This window comes from Neomonachus schauinslandi, chromosome 4 (assembly GCF_002201575.2).
Source record: "Neomonachus schauinslandi chromosome 4, ASM220157v2, whole genome shotgun sequence".
In the NCBI taxonomy this organism is placed as follows: domain Eukaryota; kingdom Metazoa; phylum Chordata; class Mammalia; order Carnivora; family Phocidae; genus Neomonachus; species Neomonachus schauinslandi.
The window spans coordinates 100,457,494-100,464,181 of NC_058406.1; the positions used below are offsets into that span (position 1 = coordinate 100,457,494).

Below are 6,688 nucleotides of genomic sequence, written 5' to 3' on the forward strand. Positions count from 1 at the left end.
GTCCTTTCTGGTCTATGTTGCTTTCAGGCTCTCTCTTTGCTTAGAGGGCCCCTTTCAAGATTTCTTGTAGGGCTGGTTTCGTGTTTGCAAATTCCTTTAGTTTTTGTTTGTCCTGGAAGCTTTTTATCTCTTCTTCTATTTTCAATGACAGCCTAGCTGGATAGAGTATTCTTGGCTGCATATTTTTCTCATTTAGTGCTCTGAATATATCCTGCCAGTCCTTTCTGGCCTGCCAGGTCTCTGTGGATAGGTCTGTTGCCAATCTAATGTTTCTACCACTGTAGGTTACAGATCTCTTCTCCCAAGCTGCTTTCAGGATTTTCTCTTTGTCTATGAGACTCTTAAGTATTACTATTAGATGTTGGGGTGTTGACCTATTTTTATTGATTTTGCAAGGGGTTCTCTGTGCTTCCTGGATTTTGATGCCTGTTTCCTTCTCCAAATTAGGGAAGTTTTCTGCTATAATTTGCTCCATTATACCTTCTGCCCCTCTCTCTCTCTTTCTTCTTCTTCCTGGATCCCAATTATTCTAATGTTGTTTCATCTTATGGTATCGCTTATCTCTTGAATTCTGCCCTCGTGATCCAGTAGTTATTTATCTCTCTTTTTTTCAGCTTCTTTATTTTCTATCATTTGGTCTTCTATATCACTGATTCTCTCTTCTGCCTCATTTATCCTAGCAGTTAGCGCCCCCATATTTGATTGCACCTCATTAATAGCCTTTTTGATTTCTACTTGGTTAGATTTTAGTTCTTTTACTTCTCCAGAAAGGGTTTCTCTAATAACTTCCATGCTTTTTTCAAGCCCAGCTAGTATCTTTAAAGTGATGATTCTGAACTCTAGATCTGACATTGTACTAATATCCGTATTGAGTAGGTCCCTGGCAGTCAGTACTGCCTCTTGTTCTTTTTGTTGAGGTGATTTTTCCATCTTGTCATTTTGTCCAGAGAAGAATAGATGAATGAGAGAACAAAATGCTAACAGGGTAACAACATTCCCAGAAAATATACTCTAAACAAATCAGAAAAGACCTGAAGCAGTGGGAAAACAAAGGGAAAGAGAGAAAAAAGAAAAAGAAAAAAAAAGGAAAAGAAAAAGATAAAGATAAAAACAAACAAAAACAGAAAAAAACAAATAAAAAACCCAGAATGTGATGAAATATGATCTGGCTGGTATAGATCAGTGCCACACACTAGATTTTGGGTGTATTTGGTCTGTTAGAAGAAAGTGCCTCCCAAAATTTTAAAGAAAGAAAAACTCATATATGTACAAAAATAAGGGTTGATATGATGAAGGGATGGAATATGACTGTAAAGATGAAAATTATAAAAAATTTTATAAAAGGAATTGATAAGAAGTTGTTTGAAAAAAGAAAGAAGAGCATTTAAAAAAAAAAGAGAGAAAAAAAGGGAGAGAATGTGATCAGGCAGGGGAGTAGAAAAAAACCATATAATAGAGATTTAGGGTATATTTTGATCTGTTAGAATAAACTATCTCAACGTTCTAAAGAGAGAACAAATTATATATATGCCAAAAATACGGGTAACTAGTATGAAGGGATAGAATATGGCTCTAAAAATGAAAAATAAAAATGAAAAATGAAAATTTTTTTTTTAAAAAGGGATTGATAAGATGTTGGTTGAAAAAGGGAAAAAGAAAAATTAAAAAAAAAAGAAAAAGACTGTTAAAAAAAATTAACTTTGAAAGACTAAAGAATCATGGTAAAAAAGCCATGAATTCTATGTGCATTATTCCCTTAGTGCTGGAGTTCTGCCGTTCTCATTGATTGGTAAACTTGGTCTTGGCTGGCTGTTCTTGCTGATCTTCTGGGGGAGGGGCCTGTTGCCGTGGTTTCCAAATGTCTTTGCCGGAGGCGGAATTGCCCCGCCCTTGCCTGGTCTGGACTAAGTTATCTGCTCGGGTTTGCTCTCTGGAGCTTTTGTTCCCTGCGACCTTTCCCTACAGCTTTGGAGGCCGAGAGTGAAAATGGCGGCCTCCCAATCTCCACCCCAGAGGAGCCGAGAACTCAGGCCCGCTCCTCATTGAGCCCCCAGAGAAAAGCCACCAGTCACTCCCGTCTCCCCGGTCTCCGGCCACACTCTGTGTTCACCCGGCCTGTGACTGCTCGTTTCTATCTCTGGCACCCGACCTCGTGTGGAGTCTCCAAACCCAGCAGATCCCTGCAGTGTGCTCCTGCGCCGCTCCTCCCGGGGTAGGAAGGTGAGTCTCCCCAGATCTGCTGCTTGTTGGGTCCCTGCTGGAGGAGCAGTGGCCTGACTGTGCTGTGGATCACGGTTTATGGCAACCCCGAGCTGAGAGCCCGCGCCTGGGCTCTGTCTCTGCAGCCGGCTTCCCCTCTCCGATACCTGGGAGCTCGGCCACACTCAGGCACCCCCAGTCTTTCTGTGACCCCGAGGGTCCTGAGACCACACTGTCCCACGAGGGTTCCACCCCCCGCTTAGCCACCGGAGTGACATCCCTCAGTGGAGCAGACTTCTAAAAGTTCTGATTTTATGCTCCGCGGTTCTATCACTTGCCAGAAGCGGCCGATGGAGGCCCCCTCCCCCGCCGTCTATCCTCCCGAATATTGCCTCGGATTCACTTCTCTGCACATCCTACCTTCCAGAAAGTGGTCGCTTTTCTGTTCAGAGAGTTGTTGCTCTTCTTTTCTTCAATCTCCTGTTGAGTTCGTAGGTGTTCAGATTGGTTTGATCCCTATCCAGCTGACTTCCTGAGAGGAGACGAAATCCAGGTCCCCTACTCCTCCACCATCTTGCTCCGCCCCCAATAAGCATTTTTTAAAAAAATAATATTTCTTTAGTTTTTTTAAATGTACTAAGATTTAATCAATCATAAAAGCTGTAATTTAATCTGACAGTAAAACACAAGAAGTAATATTAGAGTTGGTTTTGTATATTATATATTTTAGCTTTGAAAGCCACAGAAATCAGTTATCTCAGTTTTTTTCCTATAAAAGACCCATTTTTCAAAGTTTTATGTACAATTTTAAGTAGAATATAAAGACAGAATGATATTTCATAATTTTTAAAATACAAAATGAAGCCAATGACTCAAAAAGTTGTCTGCTACAATGAGTTTGAGGGGAAATTTCATAATCTATATAATTATAGATATAAGTATAATGGTTCAACTTTTTAGTGTTTGACAGGGTGAAATCATGACAAAAAGGCCAATATGAGGGGTGCCTAGGTGACTTGATTGGGCATCTGATTCTTGGTTTTGGCTCAGGTCATAATCTTGAGGTCATGAGATCAAGCCCTGTGAAGGGCTCCGCGCTCAGCATGGAGTTGGCTGGGGATTCTCGCTTTCCCTCTCCCACTGCCCCTCCCCCCGCTCAGCCGGCTCTCTCTCTCTCTCTCTCAAATAAATAAATAAATCTTTAGAAAAAAAGGTCAGTATGAAATCATTTGATTATACTAGCAATATCTAGCATTTAAAATGCATCCATGCTCTTTTGTATGATCATATTAGAGTTAAGTATATTTATTTTCACATCTGTTATAACTGCTATTTCAAAGGAGAAATACTATTGTCTTATTTTCCAAGAGCTATACAGAGAGCATTTGTTTTTTTTCTCCAGAGAATTTGTGGAAACCAATATAAGATTTCAGTTATTCACAAAATGTATAAAACAGGAGAAGCCTGTTCAGATTTAATTTTTGAGTCTGGAATGCTGGCACTTCCCAGTTAGGCACCAGCTCATTCCTGCAATCTGGCCCAGGATTACTGCTTACTGGGGGTCTAAAGCAGCAGACATGACTTCTTTTTAGGCTTCTTCTTTTCCACTGGTGTTTTTCTATTTATCTGTTTTGACCAGTTCATAAAATATCTCATTAATGTTGATCTTTGACTTTGCAGAAGATTCTAAAAAGGCACAGTCACGCCACTGTCATGCTAAATTCTGACCTGTTCTTTGCCAACTATTCCCTCATCTTCTGGTCACATTTATTGCCAGCCAAAATCACTGAAACATCTTCTGTGCCCTTTACCCATCAAATGGTCCTGTAAGTCATTAAACGTGGGCTGAGCTGTAGTAGAATATGCTTGTGCAAATCCTTGGCCAGTCTTCATATACAAATCCCTCATCACTGTAAATTTCTCTGTCCTGCTGGGTCCAGGATTTCGAGCATACACTTTTGGCAATCTACTTCAACTTGACTTCTGTAGGAATCCTCTATCATTGGGTCATATTTTTCAACAAAAATTCCAGGAACAAACTGAACTGTCAGAGCAGACTTCCCATGCCTCCTATAAACCAAGGGCCACTAGCTTGTACTCTTGCATCATGTGGTCTGTTTAAATACTGACGGTCTACTCAAGGCTATTGAAGGTGCAGTGAGACGCACACTGTTATATACAGGATGACCACCCTCTGATCCAGTTATCCCACTTCTGGGAATCTATGCCCCCCCCCCCCCCCCAGCCCAGGGGCTCCCCCCCCCCCCGCCCCTGGCAGTGGCTCCTGCTCTGGTTCTGCACAGTGGTGGCAGCAGCGGCCGCACCCCCAGAACACACTCACCCACCTCATATTTGTTACTTAATTTTCTTCTTATGTTCCAGTTCCTATCCAGGATACATTACATTAGGTCATTTATTTTGTTGCTCAGATTGTTTTGCCCTTGGCCATTGCGACCACTTTCAGATGGCTTCTGTATCCCTTTGAAATACCCCTATCAGTTTGCTTTTTGAGCACTTTCTTAGTTTCTGGCACAACAAGAATGTGTGTGTGTGTGCGTGTGTGTGTGTGTGTAATATAATGGGAAATGATATAATGGGAAAGTGATACAACCTTTCAACATAATTAAAAAAGCAAGGTATGGTAAATTAATGAAGATTAGTACACAATCATCAGCAACTAGGGCTTTGTATCTTGAGTTGTTTTTAGTTCAGTTTCCTGTTCATATCTTACTTTTGGCTTGGTTTAGAAGTTAACCAATAATTTTTTTTTTTTCAGTAACCTTGCATATTGTAAGTAAAATGAGAGAGTCAATGAATTTAGAATGACACACTTTTTACTTAAAAGAGGAAACTGGGATACTTATTGATATTGTATTATCAAAGGATTGTTCATTCAATAAGCTTACATGTTAAAAGAGGCAAATTTATATGTTAAAAGAAGAAAATGAAAAAGAAGCAAGCAACGTTTAATTTACTTTTGAACTAGAATAATCTGCAGATTGTAAGATACTAGGTCTATTTTTATAGATGAGAAATCATCAGTATCACAAGTTTTAGGGAAGGAAAAAGACCTAAGAAGTAATACCATGTCTCAGTTCTCTAAATCTCAAAAGGAATTTCCACAGGTAAATTAGGCCAAATGGCATGGAACTGGGTATAGAGTTCAATGATTAGGAGGAAGTTGTAGTTCTCACATAGGAGTCTGGTTCTCCTATGTGTAGTCACACTGGGAAAGATAATACTTTCTAATGTTGTTCCTTGTTCACATTTATCCTTTTGTTAAATAATAGGCAGCAATGCAAAAATGTATTGCAGAACAGTTTATTTATGAATATAAGACTGGCTGGTACATCCAGTATCATTCCTGATGAAATTCGGTGTGCCTAACAGTTAACACTTACTTAACTTTGTGAGACAAAAACAGAACAAATCTTCTACAAATGAGAAAAAGGAATCAACAGCAGTCCTAGGACATAAATGGAAGTCCCTGCTTTTCATTTCATTTGCTCTGTTTTTCAGAACTACATTGTATGACATTAAAAGAACTGTTATAAGCAGAATGTCCCTATATTTAGTTAACATCAATCCTATTTATTTATTTATAATTTATTTTTTAGAGAGGGAGAAGGAGAATCTTAAGCAGACTTCACACCCAGCATGTGAGCCTGCTGCAGGATCTCACAACCCTGAGATCATGACCTGAGCCGAAATTAAGAGTCAGACGCTCAACCAACTGAGCCACCCAGGCACCCCTCAAACCTGTTTTTTTTTTAAGATTTTATTTATTTATTTATTTATTTATTTATTTATTTGATAGAGAGAGAGACAGCGATAGAGGGAACACAAGCAGGGGGACTGGGAGAGGGAGAAGCAGGCTTCCCCTGAGCTGGGAGCCTGACATGGGGCTCGATCCCAGGACCCTGGGACCATGACCTGAGCTGAAGGCAGACGCTTAACGACTGAGCCACCCAGGCGCCCCTTAATCCTGTTTTAATACATAAATGACCTCTTTGAATACGTACTACTTAGATTCTGTGTGTGTGAGGGAGTAGAGAGGAGAAAGTAGGAGTAAAGGATGACAAATCAAATCACATACATAGGCCATACTACAAAAGTTGGCAGCTACGGATCTAAGACAAAGTCGTATTGGATCCTAATATGGGAACTAAGAGATCAAAAGAAGATAGGACAGCTAACTTAAAATCCCAAATTTTTCAACCAAGTTGAACCTATTGGCAGATGCTAGATTATTAGAATGACCCATGAGCCTAGAAAGCTGAAGAAAGTTTTCTCATTGGAAAAATAAAGACATGCTGCTTAGGGGAAAAGAGTATCACACATACTAGTGAGTAGCTAGTGAAATAAAATGGTTAAGTGTTTATATATTTTATCTTAGATGTATACAAGACCATTATTTCTCTTATCTGTCAGGAGATATACATTTAGTTACAATATTAAAAAAAACCAAAAGATTGAGCTTCTAATAGAA

The 6,688-nt window shown here is 39.7% G+C and overlaps 1 pseudogene; it reads right to left on the minus strand.

Moving 5' to 3' along the window:
* Nucleotides 1–3,762: 3,762 nt before the first annotated feature.
* Nucleotides 3,763–4,308, minus strand: LOC110578574 (annotated as a pseudogene).
* Between the last annotated feature and the right edge of the window lie 2,380 nt (nucleotides 4,309–6,688).